Source organism: Heteronotia binoei, chromosome 16 (genome assembly GCF_032191835.1).
Source record: "Heteronotia binoei isolate CCM8104 ecotype False Entrance Well chromosome 16, APGP_CSIRO_Hbin_v1, whole genome shotgun sequence".
NCBI lineage: Eukaryota > Metazoa > Chordata > Lepidosauria > Squamata > Gekkonidae > Heteronotia > Heteronotia binoei.
In genome coordinates this window covers 27613869-27633009 of record NC_083238.1, presented here as the reverse complement: position 1 = coordinate 27633009, position 19141 = coordinate 27613869, and the positions used below count along the sequence as shown (strand labels likewise).

The 19141-nt window shown below is 43.0% G+C and overlaps 1 protein-coding gene across 4 annotated transcripts in view; it reads left to right on the top strand.

Moving 5' to 3' along the window:
• Positions 1 to 2662: 2662 nt before the first annotated feature.
• Positions 2663 to 19141, top strand: part of LOC132585169 (sodium channel protein type 1 subunit alpha) — a 148922-nt gene continuing 132443 nt past the window's right edge. For all 4 annotated transcript variants that reach the window (XM_060256958.1, XM_060256953.1, XM_060256956.1 and 1 more), the window contains exon 1: positions 2663 to 2913. The gene's annotated coding sequence lies outside the window, so the exon portion shown is untranslated. The remainder of the gene's footprint in view (positions 2914 to 19141) is intronic.

Below are 19141 nucleotides of genomic sequence, written 5' to 3'. Positions count from 1 at the left end.
ATGCTCACCACTACACACCACTGATTTTCATGGGATGGCTGCTGTTGAACAGTACCAAGCAGCTAGTTTTGGCTGAGTCATGCAAACTGTGTGGTATCAGGCTGTCCGGCTGTTGTTGCCAGACCTGTCCTTGATGAGTCCTCTCTTAAAGGCCAAACAGCCCTGGAAAGGGCCCTGCCCCTGCTTATTACTGACAGAAACAGAGGCTTGAAGGCTGGCAATACAGTTGTGGTTGCCATGCAACCCCCACAATAATGACTGAGAGGTCATTTGTTTCTTAAAGCTACAAGTGCTGCTTCTATTATTTCAAGGTGGTAGTGTCCCAATTATTATTTAGATTTCAGATGTTTCTGAAAACCTAGGTCTCTTTCAGATTTGTAGAAAGATCTGTCTTGTCTGTTCATGGCTTTAGTCTCTGGCTTTTAAACATCCACGCATTTGGTCATGGTGCAAATTAGATACATTGATTTTATGATGTTGATTCCTAAAGCACAGACAAATCCCTGCCCTGAGGAGCTCACAGTCTAAAGTTTGACATAGGTGAAAAACGCTATAGAAGGAGGAGAGGAAGATGGAGATGATGAACTGAATAGCGATCCTAAGTGGGGTTATACTCTTCCAAGTCTATAGAAGTCAATAAGTGTAGAAGACTGTAACTCTGCATAGGATGGTTTGTCAGTTATGTTGCATGCACGTTGGCTTACTATCAGTAGAAAATGTGGACTAAGGGCTTAAGCCCAAAAGTTCACAGGACAGATGTTTTTTGAGGCTGGCTTTGAAGGAAGAGAGGGAGTCAGAATCCTGTAGGTGTGTCTATGGGGACATATATGCAGATATGATCTACATAGAAAACAACTGCCCCAGAAATGTATTTGGGGGTCATAATATGAAGTGGAAGGATAACTCAGGATTTCAGTTCATTTTGTAGCAGTGAAAAAAGGCAAAGTCAGGATTAGACAATGTTAGGAAAAAGGACTGGAAATAAAACAGTAAGTCATGACTGTGACTTGTTCACATCTGAAACACAATGGCTGCTTTCAAAGGCACACTGTCCCACCTTTGAAAGTTCTAAATCAGGGCAATATATATAAAATGGCAAGTCAGGGTATTAGAAACAAAGAAAAGGATCAGGGTGTTAGAAGAAAGAGGAAGAAGGTTGTTGTTTTTTTGCTTAGACAAAAAAAAATCTTAGACATTATTCTCTTCTTTCCTCTTTTATTTTTGTTTAAAGGCTTACAGTTTATGATCATCCAGTCAAACTGTCTGGTAGGTGCGGGATGTAAACACATAATATTGTTTCATACCAACATAGCTTGTGGCTGTGAGTTCCATAAGTTAAGGCGATGCCTACTAGAATGGAAATGTTTTAATATTTGTGACTGCCAGCACTGATAATTAAAAACCAGTCCTCCATTTTTAGTGGTAATACATGTTACGAATGACAATATTTAACCCACTGATAATTCAAAGATAATATACCTCTGATAACCTGACCTGGGGACAAACAATAGGGGGAGGTGTACTCTGTTTCCTCTTAAAGAGAAACTGTTGGACTGGACAGATGTTTACTTTGAGTTAGGAAAGTGATTGTTATATTATCACCCAGATAATCTGTACATGTTTGAAGAGCGTAGCAAAAGCATATGATAAGGAAAGTCTGAGAGATAATTTTGCTATCCTCCCCCTTTTTACACAAGGATTCAGTTACTCTACACATTTGCGTTTTCAATTCCAGTCTAGTAAATGGGAGGGGGAGAAGGAATTCAAAGCATATATAACATTTCCTATTGCAAGAAACATTGTTGGATCCAGCCAGCTTTTCTCCCAATGACAAAAGCAAAAAGGTGTCCCCTTTGACCACCGAAAGGCTATGATGAGGATCGTGGGACCTACATCCAAAAAAGGCTTGAAGGGCAGGTGCTGTAGTCATAAAAGAAGCTGAGATGGGATTGATGGGGGAAAGTTGGCACAATCCAGCCCACTAAAGAGTCTCAGGTCTACATCTCTGTAAATTCTGTAAAAGTCTGCATTAAGCCAACTTTTAATGTTTGGTTCCTGTTCTCACTGTTTTTCTCACACACAAGAAAAGCACTAACATGTTTCAAACACGATAAGGTCAGGAACCCTTCAATACTCATCTACAGAAAATAGTTCAAAACAGTAACCCAGAGTATTGACAAGAAACTCACACAGCCAGGTTTGCATGCAGTTTGACCTTAGAAAAATCCATTCACTGCACTGTTTTACATGTGAAATGTTCCATGCACAATAGCATTGCACACAAAGGATTTATCTTACGGTTGACAAAATTACCTCCATGCTCCAAGAGATTTGTTGAACTAAAACATTTCCTCCAGAAGTTTCGGTTTGAAAAAAAGAAAGAAAGAAACTGACCTTCGATTCCTCTTTCTCTGCCTTCTACTCACCATGATGAGATACACAGGCAAGCATACTTCCTTCCTTCCTTTCTCCCTCTGTTGCCTACATTTGCTGCAGCTATGCAGTCCTCCAGACGATATGACAGGGATTCTGTGAGGTTTGCCATAAGGACAGATGCGGCATTGTTAGAACTCCTGTCCATTCTGGCGGTTTGCTCCCGTGTGAGAGAGGCACCAGCTTTTTGCAGCTCATCTTGTCTCTTCTGCGAGAGCACTTAGGGGGAGGGGGGAAGAGACAGAGAAGAGACTCCGTGATCTCCATGCAAACAACCAGCCAGCCGGCTGCCAGCACTTGCTTCTCCTGCCAGGGATGACATTCAGGATACCGCACTGGTCCCTCATTATGTAAGGCAGTCTAGGTCAAGTGTAGGAGAGAATCTGCCGGCCTGAACAAGCTACTCGGATTCCTGCTTCAGTCTGAATGCTTCATGGGGGCATGGGCTGTGGATTATGACATTTTGCTGCATCTACTTGGGTAATGATTTTTTATTTGCATGATTTAATGATAACTCTGCTGGGAGATTATTTTTCCTAGACAAAATGACTGTCAGCCTTGCAGTGGGATGTAAGTGGTGGTGGGAAATTACTGGGAGATTGGGGAGGGGGGGGAATCAGGATCTGTCTCCGTGCTTGAATAAGCACAGCCATCCATAACTAGTCCTTTCATCTCAGACACACTTTGCGAACAAATAAATAATACATCAGGGCTTGCTTAACAAACGTCTTCCCTCTTTCCATGTGGGAATTACCATGGATTTGACTGATTAAGCCTTGAAATAAGCCTGTTTATTTCAAGATGTTGAAGGAAAATGTTGTTGGAAATGGCTATGAGGTGCAAACAGACTGACTGTGATTTGTGGTTCTTTGCATTACTTCTGTCTCAGATTTATGAATGGGCTTCCTTCCCAAGACAGCTGCTATAGGTTTATGTTTATGTGTGTGTGTGTGTGTTTGTGTGTATTCCTTCATTATTTTGGAGCACGATTTCCCTCCGCAAAAAAAAAAATCTTGAAAGATGCTTGGTTAGCACTCCTCGTCCGCCTGCATGTATTTATATACCCCTAATATACATACAAGGGTGTGAATACTGCAGACCAGATTGCACACGATCACGGCTCTGCAGATGTACGAACAGAGTACCTTTTGCAGTGGTGGGTACAGCAGGTGATCTGGGTAACAGATAGGTGTTGAAAGATGCTAAAGCATCTAGGAACAGCTCAGAAAGATATTGGCCCCGTAATAAGATTTTATTATCAATAACATCAGAGCAGGGGGGGATATCTCACTCGTGGATTGCAGCAGTATAGGCCCTGAACAGTAACGAGCACATACTGATGCAGTAGCCTGGTGCAAGGAATTTCAACCAAACTAGCTCATTTTATAGGAAAGTCAGCTACCTGATAAAGCAGCATTATACGTTTGAATGAACTCTGAAGTTTTCTGCAGCACCACGGACAGCAGCCATGCTCAGTTTAGATAAAGGGGCATTGCAGAAGTCACTTAAAAGAATTGTTTGTGTAATTTATTTGTATACATAGCCAATACATATATATAAGCTTGTTATATACTTTGATGTCTTGGAAGGAGAAAGCTCTCAGACAGCGGCATACTGACAAAATACATTCAATTTACTGCTCGGCTCTTGAAAGCGAGACTGCATCCATGAACATTTACTATTGCTTTTTGTTACAAACCCCTCTTAAGCATCATTGTCGTATACAGGGTTTTCAAAGGGATGTTAATCATGTGGCATTGCTTATTTGTAATATATTGTCTCACTTTTGCTAAAGTTGCTGTTTTGCTGTACATTGATCTTACATATCCTTAAGGGGAGTTTGTATTTTCTTAGGAAAACATTTCCTGTAGCAATATGTCAAAACTTGTATAATACATGTAAATACAAAGGTCGGGGTAACTGTCCAACCATTAACTAGAATTCAGGAGTCCAGGGAATAAAAAAAAAAATCATGTACTTTTGGGATTTTTACTACAGAGGGAATCTGAGCATGGAGATACATGGGTATCTCCCCATCATCCCTACCCAATGTTATCTTCACATCAACCATATAAAGTAGGTTAGGTTAGGCTAAGAGAAATTGACTAGACCAAAGGCACGTAATGAACTTCAAGACAAGAGTGGGGACTTGAACCCCCATTCCCCCAGTCTGTGTTTGTCTAAAGGCTATATCACATTGGATCTTTTTAAAGTTTATCCCTCTAAAGTAAGCACAGCATTACATTGGCTTAAAAACACTGGCTCTTAGACTACATCAAAAAAGGTAACTTGAACTATTACATTGGTATATCTTTAGTTATTCTGTCTTTAGTTAACTGACTTCAGTCTCTTTTACATTTTCTGCAATTGAACAAGGCGGTCCCTTGTTCTGGGAACCAGTGTGGTGCAATAGTCAAAACCCTGAACCCTGAGTGGAGAAATTTGGGTTGAAATCTCCTATCAGCCATGAAGCATGATGGGTGATCTTAGGCTAGTCTGGGGGGTGGCCAAACTTGCTTAACATAAGAGCCACATAGAATAAATGTCAGATGTTTAATTGGATTATGATTTGGGATATCATTATCAGGATGTAACGCACAAAGATGTAATATATGAAGAATTTATAACCAATAAACTCAAAAGATGTTAAAAAAAGTCAGATGTTTGAGAGCCACAAGACAGGAAGAAAGAAAGGTGGGAGAAGGGAGGGAGAGGTAAAAAAAAGAAGCAATTTTAGCTTTAAATGCATTCTCCAAGCTGCCACCTGGCTTGGCTTGGAGAAGTGATTTAAAGAGAGAAATGCCTTCCCCAAGATGGTTGATAGGGCAGTGGGGGCTTCAAGAACCACACAATATGAGTGAAAGAGCCACATGTGGCTCCTGAGCCACAGTTTGGTCCCCCTGGACTAGTCATTCTGCTTCAACTTCACAGGACTGTTGTGAGGATAAAATGGAGGTTTGTATTGTTTCATTGATTTTTATGATACTCAGTTCTAAGGAAGTCTGCCTATATAAGAAGTGCAAGATAGCTCTGTCATACCATAGTCAATTGCTTAAGCCTGTTTTCAGTGGGTTTTGCAGTTTCTGGACAGCAAATCTGTATTCAGGATGACACTGACGACAGGAATATTCAAGACTGAAGTTCTGTCATTTATTTTACATGTGAAATAAAAACAAAGCTTCACTTTTTGCATTATGAATCTTGTAGGAATTTTTTTTAAAAAACCTTAAGGCTGTATGTCTGCATTGTTGGACTACAGAAATCATTTGTGGCTGGTTCACACAGGAAAACCAGTTGCAATGGTTGCTATTGCACAGTGATAGTAAAATATCTACGTGCTGATGAAGCCCAAGTTTGTTTTAGTTAGCAAAGTTCACCCAGCTAACCAGGCCATTCTTCCTGGTGCTTTGGTTGTTCAGCCCTCAAAAGTGAATGAAAAAGCAGACCAAAAGTTTCTTTTGAGAATTCTGATTACCAAGACAAAGGGAAAAAATTGTGAAAACAAATAAACAGTCAATGAAAGCAAGCAATATGCCCAACCGTAATATATAGGGGATCAGTGTTGCACCATTTGAGTGTCAGAGTACAGAGCAGTTATGACACAGACTGGTATCGGGTTTGATCCAACTAGCTTTTCCCCTGATGAAAAAGGGAAAGAGATCCTATCAGCCATAAAAAAATACATGCTGGGGATTGTGGGGCCTGCATAGGCAAATGCCATGTGGTACGGGAACTGTGGTAAGGGAAGGAATTAGATACAAGTGAGTAAAACAGCTGGCAGGATTCAACCCACAATCCTGGACAAGGGATTTTAGAACTGCAGTATATGCAAGTCAGGGCCAGCATCAGCTGAATTGGGGCACCTGCCAGGGCCCACTGCTGTTCACCTCCCCAAGTTATTTGCTAGTTCTCCATGGTGCTTCCGGCTACGTGCACTGCCCATTGCCACTGGGGGAAAGGCTGCAGGCACTGGTGAGCCTGGGCAATGGGAGAGCTCAAAAGTGGGCAAGGGAAAAACACACGGATGGGGAGGCATGTGAGTGGGGAAAGGGAAGGAGGGGGTGTGGGGAGCTCGTGGTAAGAGAGAGGGGCTAAGAACTTTTTGCCCAGGGTCCCTTAAAACCTGGAACTGGCCCTGGCAATAGTACTGATCGGGGGGGGGGGGTTGTAGCAGGAACTCCTTTGCATATTAGGCCACACACTCCTGAGGTAGCCAATCCTCCAAGAGCTTACAGGGCTCTTAGTACAGGACCTACTGTAAGCTCCAGGAGGGATTGGCTACATCAGGGATGTGTGGCCTACTATGCAAAGGAGTTCCTGCTACAAAAAAAGCCCTGGTAATGACAGAATTGCGAGTAGAAATTGTGGGATGCACTTTATGACTGTCCTTACAGTATGGCACTTACAGCCATGAGATTGTATGGTGGATGTGCCCAGTGCTTAAATTGTCTTGGGTAGAATAGGATAAGCCAAGTTGTTTCTTCCTTCTTGCCACTGCTGAGCAAAAGTAGCTTGAACCAAAGTTCCTTCTCCTGGAGCATCAAGCCCTCTAAATGCCCATGCAGGGGTTTTATTTCTTTCCCTGAGTACATATAGCCAGTGTGGATGGAGTATAAGTTACAGAATGGCCCACAATGAGGCAGTGCAGGCTTTGGCCTATTGCACTGCTGTGTAGCTGAGGCATGACGGGAAAGGCTGATGTGGCTAACTCTGGAGGCCTATACATCCTGCCCTGAACTCCCTGTGAGGTATTTTTTTTCCCTGACCAAGTTGAAACTTACTAGAGCAAAACTGTGGGAAGGTAAAGAATTGTCTTGCTTCCTTTTTAAAAAATCATTTGGCTGTGGTCAAATAACAAGGATTCAGCTGGATGGTCAATGATTTTATATGTTGTCTGAACAATTAAAACAAAATGCTACTCTCCCCATGACGTTGTTAGCAATAACATTATTTCTTATGAAATATTGGAATGGTGTCCTATTCATGGTATTATTGTCTAAAGAGATCATCTGTGCTAGGTGGTAATCAATCTTCTGTGGGCAGGGCTGTTCAATCTTATTCAGCGTACTTGGAAGTTTATGTTTTGAAAAATCCTTCTTCCCCCCGCCCCCTCTTGGAGACTCAGACTGCAAACCAACCCAAGCATTTTTAGTGTCATCGCTGTTTTTGCAGAACGCCAAAACAAGGGTTATAGAATCATAAGCATGGTGACTTTTAACTCTTTCCTAAAGAAGGATCAGTATTTTGATGGGGATGCTGCCACTCAATGAAATTCTGTTTTTATCCAGAAGCCCCCTGATAGTTCTGTATCAGATATTCCTTCTTCTCAGCACCTGGAAGAACCACATTTTATCAACTTCAGCCCCAGTGTGCAGAGGCAGTTTCCATGCAAATGCCCATCTTCGCCCCCCCACCCCCTCCCCCCCACACACACTGACTTCAAGGATCAGGACAGTTCTGCGTTCACAGTTAAGATGGGTGCAGAAAGCTTTTCTTCCACGAGAGCGAATAAGCTTTTGGATGTGTGCACACTAGTATTCCTCTGTGGTTTAAAATCCTCTGATTCCAGATCAGTAGCCTCTGCTGACTACACTGCCACAAAACCCCTGAAAGATTCTGTCGGGGTCGGCAGTGGAACAGAGGTCTGAGAACCACATTCTTCTGTGCATTTTTCAGCGCTAACATTGTAGGGTGGATATTTTATTTGAATGCATCTTCTTGTGGTGAGAGCTGGCATTTCCCATGGTGCTAAGTACAGAAAGGTGGCATGTCCATTTCACAAAACTGACTCCAATGGTCTTCTAGAGAAACTTTTTAATGTGAGAGCTGGGCTTCAACTTTAGCTGCTTGTCAGTTCGGGATTTCTTGCCATCTTTGCTTTAGGGTCATTCCTTCTCTCTGCCCTTTTGAAGTGTCGTTTAAATCAACCTCCATTTACAGGACAAGCTCAGTGAGGCCAAGCTACATCATTGGTGATGGGAGGTGTTGAACTCCAATCTGAAAGACATTAGACGAGTTCGAATGACATTTATTGGAGCACAACAGTTGGAGAGCTTAGGTCTGCTGCTTTGACTTCTTTGTTACTAAAAAGGAGAAACATATTCTCTAGTATGTTAGTTTTTAGCTTTTGTTTGTGATCTGTTCTTGGGATCCTGCACAGGATAGAAGAAAACGTTGACATCGATCTATACAAAATGTCAGTGGTGTTACTCAATATACTACTGAGGAGCACTGTTCCCTCTAAGCTGCGTTAGTGTGAGCTAGCTCACATGTTTTTGTCTTAGCTCAGGAAAAATGGCCCCAGAGCAAACCAATGTATGCTGTAGCTCACATCTTTAATGCCAGTAACTCACAAAATAGAATTTTTGCTCACAAGACTCCACAGCTTAGAGATGGAGTATTGCTGGGGAGGCAATTCTCTTCAGCTCTCTCCTGGAATAACTCCACTAGTCTCTACAGAGATCATGGAAGAAAGTGATTACCAGGGCCTTATTCTAAATTGTTTCACATATGTGTATTCTACCTTTTGGCCCACTAGGGGTGCGGTCACACTCACCATTAAATCCATCTGCAACGCACCTGTATTATAATCCGCACAACCAATTTTCTGATCAGACAACAGCCAGGCTCCCGTTCTATCCCATGTGGGTCCCATCGCTGGTCGATCAGATTGCTCTACCGGACCTCATTTCATGAAACGTCAATCTGCATTAGCGCAGGTGCAGTGATGCCCGCTATCTGCAGCGCGTCGCTTTTAAATGGGTCGGATCACTAACAGTTTTGCTAGTCCGTTGGCACTACTTTTCCAGCACGAGCACTACGCGTGCAGAAAAGAACCCAGGAATTCAAATCAGTTCACATCTAGTTCACATCTACTTTCAAAAGTGAATTTTGTTTCCAGACATAAGGGCGGGTGATATCACTTGCAGGGGCCTTTGGGAGGGAAGCGGTGGTGCGCTTCCGACGAGTCGCCAACGATGGAGCGTTCAAACAGAGAAACTCCGCTCAGGAACCGTCAGAAGGATTTTGTTCCTGATTTAAAGCAGTATCAAATTAGTCCGCGCCCCAGTCGTCTCAACGCGGGACTCGAACGAGCTAACCACCATTCGCAGATGCTGACGTTTGGACAACCGCTTAAAATCCGACATGCTTCCGGACTCCACTCATGCTCGTAGCAGGATTTTATGAACGTCTGACCTCACCCTTGGGGACCTTTTTTGAACAAACTGAATTCCAGCATAAGTTTCCAAAAAGAATTGATGCAAAGATTAAATAAATGCCATAGTAAATTTGCTCTTCTTCCCTCGGGCAGGGGACCGTATCTAGAGCACGGGAGCAAAACAGATGTAATGCCTCAAGGTGGCTTGATGCCCTAGAAGCCAGAGAAGGATGCTGAACCAGAGAGTGTTTGGTGGCAGTAAGCAATCAGACAGGCAGACTGTCACTATTGTTAAGTGGCCTACTGGGACAGCTTCTCTTGCTCGGGCTCCTGGGACTGACACAGCCCACTGTTCTGATTACTTGTGCATTGTGCCGGATGGGAAAGAGACTTCCCTGCCTGCATACTGCAGCGCAAACGAAACGTGCTTTTGCAGTAGGCAAAATTTGTCCCATCACATTGATGCTGTGCAAAAGTTGTGTTTTGTAGCTGGGGCTTCATCCGCCCACTTCTTTTATTTATTGAGAAAGATGTTCTCAGAGAGACAAGCACTAGGACACTCCCCAAGATAGGATATTGTCATGCATGCACGAAGTGTTTGTCAGGAGGCAGGGTTGGTCGACCTATCCAGTATATTTAGAAACCCTCCAGGGTTGGGATGCTTGGTATAAAACTCATCCTGCTGTCATGGCTACCTCTCAGCATCCAGAGTTACCTGTACACTGAGAGGGTGCCGATCCAGAAAAATATAGTATACTGGTTGGACTAGATGATCCTGGTGATCCCTTCCAACTCTATGATTCTATGACTGACACTTAAGCAAACTTTAATGTTCAGTACAATGCTAGGCTGTGTTTTGCCTATGTACCATTACCATCTCACTTTATAGCAAACGACTCATTCCAACTCTTTCGATAGCCCTGGCATGGATTATATCAACCATCTTGCTGAATATTATTTTAAAGAAAAGTATGGACAGTAGCTTAGATACAGAGTACTTTACAGGCAGGCAGACAGTTATGGGGTTACAGATTCAATTCCTGATACAGTAAAGTGTTTCAAGTGGCAAAGCTGGAAGACTCTTTTGCCCAAGATCTTGGTGAGAAAGCAGCTGTTCTTTTATTTCCAGTGGGCTTTAGCCAACTCACAATAATCTGTCTGCTTCTCTTTGTCTCTTCCGAACTCAAAAGCACACACCTGACCGAGCCCCTCCCTTCACCTCCTCCAAATTTTGTTGGGTCCATCTGCAGAGGAGATTAAGAACCATAGGGAACTGATGCATAGGATTAGTTGCCCTCATGCAAAAAACCATAGTCCCAAACTTGCTTCCTCAGCACAAAGGCCACAGAGCAAATGCACATGGATGTATGTTCCCTTTTACCTATCAGTCCCTTCCTTTCGGGACCAAACTCCTTGGAACAGTGGACTTATCCTACACATAGAAAGCATGGGAAAAGAAAACAGAGTGTTAAAGAAAGCAATGATAAAATGAAATCTCCTGTCAAAATAGTTCATTAAAGCATTAACAGTGCAAGCAGAGTTCATGGGCTTAGCAGGGTATAATTCTGCAGTGTAAATGTCCCAAATATAAATAAGAGTTTTGTGAAACCTTTAAGAGCTAAAACTTAGATCCCATGTAGACAAGCAAAGCTGCATAAACAGTTAAGTTTCTTGCCTCCCCTCTTCTATGGCAGTCTTCCCCTCCCTCTAAAATTGTGTCCTGTTAGGTCAGTGGGACCCAGGAACATAACTGGAGTCAAAGTGGGTTAGGGCTGCAGGAAGAGGGGGGCATTTGTCATCAAATATCTCCTCCTCCCTCTTTTATAAGCAAAAATGCCTATTGCCAACAGAAATGGAACTTAGGATCCCAGCCCAACAGATAGAGCAGAGCACAGGGCTTTTATGGTTCAGAAGCCATTTCATCATATTCAGGCAGGGAAACCTAATTCAACAATACACAGAGAGAGAGAGAGCAGAAGGAAAGGGAGTTGGTTAAAAGGCTGTGAAGTATAGGAGTTTGTGACATTTCTTCCCAGAACTCAAAAAAGTATATAAAGAAAGCACATTCATTGCTCAGGATAGAAGAAACTGGTGATTACAGTTCACCAACTGCTGCTGCAACAAATCTGTTCAGAAGCATGAAAACTTATCTAATTTATGAATGAAACATTAACTTATCACCAATCACAGTTATCGAGAATGGTCCCTGTGCTTAAAGTGTTTACTTTTACATTTACTTCATTTATACCCTATCTTTATCCCCAGTGGGAGCTTATAGTGTTCTCCTCAATGTTATCTGCACAAGAAGTACCTGGTGAAATAGGTTAGGCTGAGAGTGTGTGACTGGCCCAGGGTCACCCAGTAAGCTTCCATGGCAGAGGAGAGATTCAACCTTGGGGATCTGAATTTTAGTCCAACACTCTAATGACTACATCAGGGGTCTGTGAGTTCCTTTGCAATTTTTATACAGGGTGGTAGGCGCAACCACAAAATGCCAGGGAAAGAGGTTATGCTTATCTCCAGTAATAACTCTTCATCAGTCAGCAGTGATATTTAACAGAATGCCTTTAAAAATGAACATACTGTTTTGAAATATTTTCTTGGCACACACACACACAGCCTACCTTCAGTCACTCAGTGATGATCCTTGAGTTGTGGTGGCAGCTGCTCCAAAGCCTACACTTTTAGAAATCAGCTCATCCATTTAGAACTCCAATGGCCAATCAGAAGTCCTCCTGGTCCTACCCACTTTCTAAAAACACTTGTTGGTGCCATGGTGGTCATGGGCACCATGTTGGGAACCCATGGGCTACTATTAGCTTGGTGTAGTGGCTAAGTGCACGGACTCTAATCTGGGAGAACTGGGTTTGATTCCCCACTCCTCTTCCACATGCAGCCAGCTGGGTGACCTGGGGTCAGTTACAGTTCTCTCAGAAATCTCACAGCCCCACCTACCTCACAGGGTGTCTGTTGTGAGGAGAGGAAGGGAAGGAGATTGTAAGCTGCTCTGAATGAAGGGCAGGGTATAAGTCCAATCTCCTCTTCCTCCTCCTCTTCTTCCTGCTTTTGCTTAGAAATGTAACAAACTATATTTGTGGTACACCTTTCACAGCTCTCTAAACCACTGTTCACAGGATTTTCCTTCTTTCTTCTGTGTGTATATTCTGCTGAGATTTCATGCATCTGGTGAAGTGGTCTCACTCTTTAGCCCATGAAAGCTTATGCTTCTCATTACATCTGCTAATCTTTAAGGGGCCACAAGTTTCTTTGTTGCTTTTCCTTCAACAGGCAATATGGCTACTTGAATTGGGCCACTTGGTTTTTCACAAGTATATGTTTGCTTGTATAAGGCAAGCATTACATAGATTGAATTAATAACACAGGGCAATATGTAATAGAGTACAGGTTAGACCTGTGTGGAAAATGTAAATAACTGTTATAATGTTTTTATCTCACATTTCATAGCTTCCCCCTCCTTTCCTCCCCATGAGGTGAGCTAGGCTGAGACTCACTGCTGCAAGTGGAATAGCAGAGTGGGGTTTTGAACTAGGGATGTCCAGCTTGTGCCAATGCTCAGATGGCCCTATAACACCTACACTATATCAGTTCACACAGGAAATTCACTCACCCCTTTCCCATCATTGTAAGGTCATGAAAAAGAAACAGGGCTCTGTGTTCTGACCTCCTTCTGCATTGCCTTTACATTTAATCCTATGTGTATATAATGGTGATAGAAGCAAACACCTCTTTTTGGTCCTATAACACCTATGGCAAGGGTAGCCAAACTTGCTTAGCATAGAGCCACATAGAATAAGCATCAAGTGTTTGAGAGCTGCAAGACATGAATGTCAGGTGTTTGAAAGCTGCAAGGAAGGAAGGAAGGAAGGAAGGAAGGAAGGAAGGAAGGAAGGAAGGAAGGAAGGAAGGAAGGAAGGAAGGAAGGAAGGAAGGAAGGAAGGAAGGAAGGAAGGAAGGAAGGAAGGAAGGAAGGAAAATAGATGGGGGAGAGAGAGGGAGAAAGAATGCAACTTTAAATGCATTCTCTGAGCCACCAAATGATTTAAAGAGACAAATGCCTTCTCCAAGCTGGCTGATGGGGTGGTGGGGGCTTCAAGAGCTGCACAATGTGTGTGAAAGAGCCACATGTGGCTCCCGAGCCACAGTGTGGCCACCCCTGACCTACACTATATCAACTCTCACAACCAAGGAAATTCACTCACCCCTTCCCCCCCCCAGTAAGGGAAAAGAAATAGGGCTCTGTGTTCCAACCTTCTTCTGCATTGCCTTTGCATTTAATCCTGTGTTGATGTAATGATGGTGACACCTTTTATTGCCATCAAGTCACAGCTACTTTATAGTGACTCTATAGGGTTTTCAAGGCAAAGAGACATTCAGAGTGGTTTTGCCACTGCTGACCTCCATGTCACGACCCTGATATTCCTTGGCAATCTCCCATACAAATATTAGCCAAGGCCAACCCTGCTTAGCTTCCAAGATCTAACCAAACTGCACTACTCTGAGTTATCCAGGTCAGGGCCAAACAGCATATGCAAGCCACCGAAGACGTGATATGGTGAATGATCCATTTGTTGGAAGGATTGAATCCCACTTTCTCTTTCCTCCCCCAAACAGTGTGCCATTGCTCACCTGTTTGAATAGAAGATCCTTACCTGCATACCTCTGAATTCAGGCCTCTGTTCTTAGTGTATGGATAATTAATAAATAATAGTTACTTGTACACTTTGTTTAGAAGAACCATGTCTTCAGCTACTTTGTTTATCGTGTTTATATTGATTTGTCATGCTTTATCATGATTTGTACTCAAGTGAGGTCCACGTCATTGATTTTATCTAATTGCAGATCCAGCTATTCGAGTTTTATTGTTGCATTTACATGACTATATGCCCGATCTGGAGATTATACAGCAGACAGCTACATGCATCCCATACTGATGAAGACACAGGAGTTTGTGTCTTGGTTCTGAATATTCAAAAGGTTCTAAATGCAAATGACATGCATGGACTAATTGGTTGGATTATGGCATTTTCCCCTTGTGGTTGAGTTTTTGGTCTAGCTAAGAGCAGGTTCTGAACACAGAGCCTCCCTAGCTAAGCCAGGGTCATGTACATGTGGAAATCAGTTTCCATGCATCTGTCCCTAGTGGGATGAAGCTCCTGCCCATGTTGTCTCTTTCCCTGCTCCTGAGCACACAGAGCCCTCCTTAAAAAGTAGCCATCATGCCAATCAGTTCTCCAGGAGGCCAGCAGAGATGTCCCTGCTGAATGATGAATGTAATCATTGCTTAGTTCTGTCTGTTGTACTCAGGGGTCATTGTGTCTTAGAGACATGGGTGGCTATGAAGACTGTTACGGTTGGTGTGGCTCTCAGCTTAACCTAGAAACAGTGCATTGCTGTGAAGCACAAAGACTTAAAGATGCAGTCTTGGGAGCATCATCCCATAAGATGCAAAGCCCAGCTGTAAGAACGTTCACACCTTTTGAGTATACAAGAGGTCGACCCTTTTGTAACTCTCACAATGCTGCCATATATCTGTCTTAGACTGCTACCGGCAAGTGGAGGTATTTGATACACATGGTATATAATGATTATCAGGTCTGTTGAGATTAATCCTGTCTACAATCAGTGAGTAATGTATGTGCCCAGGCTGCCACATTCTCTATATTGGTTGGTCTTGGCTTAATTTTAGTACTGTGAAATCTCTGTGGTATGACTCAGTGATGAGCCAGGAAACAAATATAGGAGGGATGGGGAGGGATGGTGGCTCAGTGGTAGAGCATCTGCTTGGTAAGCAGAAGGTCCCAGGTTCAATCCCCGGCATCTTCAACTAAAAAAGGGTCCAGGCAAGTAGGCATGAAAAACCTCAGCTTGAGACCCTGGGGAGCCGCTGCCAGTCTGAGCAGACAATACTGACTTTGATGGACCACGGAGGGTCTGATTCAGTAGAAGGCAGCTTCATATGGAAAGTGTGAGAGTGCTCTGTTGCGGCCCTGCTTACAAATTCTCCACTGTCGTTAATGCATGCTACACTTGTCCTGCAAGACTTTGGAGTGAATTAAAGAACTCCACAGTGCAAACTCTGCCAGGGATTTTGGCTGTACCTCACTTCTTCTTTTTTTTTGTCCAATATAATTTATTTCCTGTACTGGACAACAAGAGAGCAAAGCTGGGCTTAGGCCTTCTCCCACAATGGGAGACAAGAGAGAAACAAAGGTGGCTTTTACCTTTATCTATCACATCCTCACACAGGGAGTTCATGAAAGCATTCATGGGTCTCCCCTCCTCCTTTTCAGCCTTATAACAATCTAGGGTTGCCAATTTCCAGGTGGCAGCTAGAGATCTCCCAATATGGCAGTTGATCTCCAGTTAACCAAGATCAGTTCCCTTGGAGAAAATGGTCCTGCTGAGGTCCACCCCCCCAACCCCACCTTTCCCAGGCTTTGACCCCAAAATCTCCAGATATTTCCATATTCAGACCTGACAGCCCTATGACAACCCTGTGAGGCAGGCTGGACTAAGAAAGAGTGAAAACTGCAACATTACTCAGTCAGCTTCATGATAGATCAGAATCTAGGCCTTCCCATCTGTACTCTCTAACCTTTCTCTCTCTCTCTCTCTCTTTCTTCCAAACTTCCTACTGTCCGGTTGTTTTTCTTATCCTAATATGAGTGGAGTTTCTTCTTGCCAAAGCGCCTCCTTATGTTTCAGTGGGTTGTTGTTGTGTTTTAACAAGAAACAGTACAGTTTTTACATTTAGCTTTTGTAATAATGATATTCCATGTCTGTGTCTGAAGGCATTTGAAAGAAAGGTGTCTGAGTGAACATGTGAAGGTTTCTAGTTTATGATCTGTAATTTTTTTCTGGTATCCCAGATGTTCTGGATGGCATGTTTGCAACTATCAAGATACTTCAAAACAGTTATGACATAATGTTAATAACCATGGTGTACTTTTATATGGATGTGGTTGATAACCATGAATAAACCATGAATAACAGCATGCTAAGTGTCTATGATCCCAGAAATAGGAAATGTGTTGCTAACAGCCAATCTACATATATAGTAGAATCACATGATAAATTCTTCCTGGATTGTGTAGGGTTGCCAATCCCCAGGTGGGGGCAGGAGATCCCCCGGTTTGGAGGCCCTCCCCCCGCTTCAGGGTCATCAGAAAGTGGGGGGAGGGGAGGGAAATGTCTGCTGGGAACTCTGTTATTCCCTATGGAGATTTATTCCCATAGAAAATCATGGAGAATTGATTTGCAGGTATCTGGGGCTCTGGGGGGCTGTTTTTGGGGGGTAGAGGCACCAAATTTTCAGTATAGCATCTAGTGCCTCTCCCCAAAATACCCCCCACGTTTCAAAAAGATTGGACCAGGGGGTCCAATTCTATGACCCCCAAAAGAAGGTGCCCCTATCCTTCATTATTTCCTATGGAAGTAAGGAATGGAAAAGGTGTGCCGTCCCTTTAAATGTGATGGCCAGAACTCCCTTTGGAGTTCAATTATGCTTGTCACAGCCTTGATCTTGGGTCCATCCCTAATGTCTCCTGGCTCCACCCCCAAAGTCCCCAGATATTTCTTGAATTGGACTTGGCATCCCTAGGATTGTGCCATCTGGAGTTTTGGTGGGGAGGGATATCATGAAGTCGTAATCAGTTAGAGGAAAAAAGAGTTCCAGGGAGTCTTCTTTTGGAAGTATTAGTTGTCAATATGCTTTCAAAGATGCAGTTTCCTCATGGGATGCTTAGCAAAGAACAATCTAGAAGAAGCTATACTTTGTGATTTTACAGTGTATGTAGGATTGCTCCAATGTAGAGTGCAGTACTATATAAAATAAGATGGGAGGAAGTTCATTCTTAGTGTTGTAGTGTACATAACAATGTTTAATGGTTTCTGAAGAATTATGGGTTTTTTGTGTCGCTGGTATTCGGGCAGTGAAGTCATGAAATGTATCCCATTTTTAAAAAGGAAAGGGGAAACTGACTGAAAAGGCACATGTAAAAATTCTGGAAACCTTAGCATTTCCAAATCACCTCTTTTCATTTCTGGAGTGTGTCTAGATTGTGGCCTGCAGTGGCTATTCATAGGCATGGTAAAAAGGCTGTTCTGTTTGAAGAGCCCTTTAAATAAATTAATTATTGCATTTAAGAAGCCAGCATGTTAACTCTGGTTCATGCATTTGGCCAGAAGATGGAGCTCTCCTGTTAAAATGATGTTTTCTCTCCCCCCCCCCCCCCACTTTTTCCCCAAAGCTATTTGCTGATTTGTATTAGGTACCATAGAGTGAGCCTTAGAATAGGAAGCCGAGGCTGAAGCAGAAAGGATACTGCAGAGGTCTCTCCCTCCTTCCCTCCCTCCCTCTTTCTTTCTCTCCCCCCCCCCCCCCCCAATGAAAATGCAGCAGTTTTGAATACTTGGAAAATTTTCTGAACTGGCAATCAGAAGAGCTGGGTTAGATGGCATTTCATCACACAGCTGTCATTTCAGGATTATTTTCTTTCACAGGACACGCTTATAATGCTCGCTAATTACCAGGTAAGGCAGCAGAATCTTTTCTTAAGAGAGACTTTGTTTTTTAAATTCCTTTGAAAAATCTTATTGAAATGCTTATTCTCTGGCTGTGATTGTGCACAGTGTAGCAAAGGGAATTCAGCTGGGGGATTTGTTGAAATTGTGGAGTCTGAAATCAGATTGGGTTTTGCAGCGCAGCATTTTCTTGCAAACTGGGTTTGCTCGCCTTACATTCTCTGGGCAGAAGCCAAATCTTTTGGTTATTTGTCGGCATCTATCACCCCCTCTAGATGTTCCTGATAGTCATTTAGGAGCATTCTTGGGTTCTTTTGGAGGTCATATTGTTCCTTGGTGGGAAGGATATTCTGGAGACTAGTCATGAAGTCGAGCATCAACGCAGTGGTGTTGCTGCCAGAGCCAAGCACTGCAGGGATGAATAGCTTTTCCTCGTCCAAACCAAACTGAGGCTGTTTCATAGGCCTTGATGCCTAGGTTTATTTGTTGCTTCTTTTATTTTTCTCTTGGGGGAATATTTTAATAATATGCAGAGATAAATAAACCTTTAGTTAATGTAAAGTCTGTTTCTGTGGCTTAGGATTGCAGATCCAACTAGGTTCATAAACTGAACCACTTTTATAAAACGATGCAGGGAAAATAACCAGCTGACCCTCATCCTCCTTTCAGTATCTTTGCTATTATGGATTTGCCTCCTGTTCCTTGACCAATGTTGGTGCTTTTTGACACTAGTTTAGATTAGATTAGTTTAGATTCCCACAACCTCTTGGGCAACCAAGAGGGTATTGCTGCAGAATTTGATATCCAGGAGTATGTTGGGGCTGGGTAGGTTAAAGATCACAGTTGGAGACACACAGCACAGTCCAAGCACACAGGTTTCACAGGTGGGATGTCAACCTTGTGGAACTATCAGATGCTCTTAATCCCTCCCCTCTGGGAGATAGGGTCTCTTTGAATATATAAACTCCAGACACAGGCAATTTGGTGCCAGAGCATCTTGCAAAA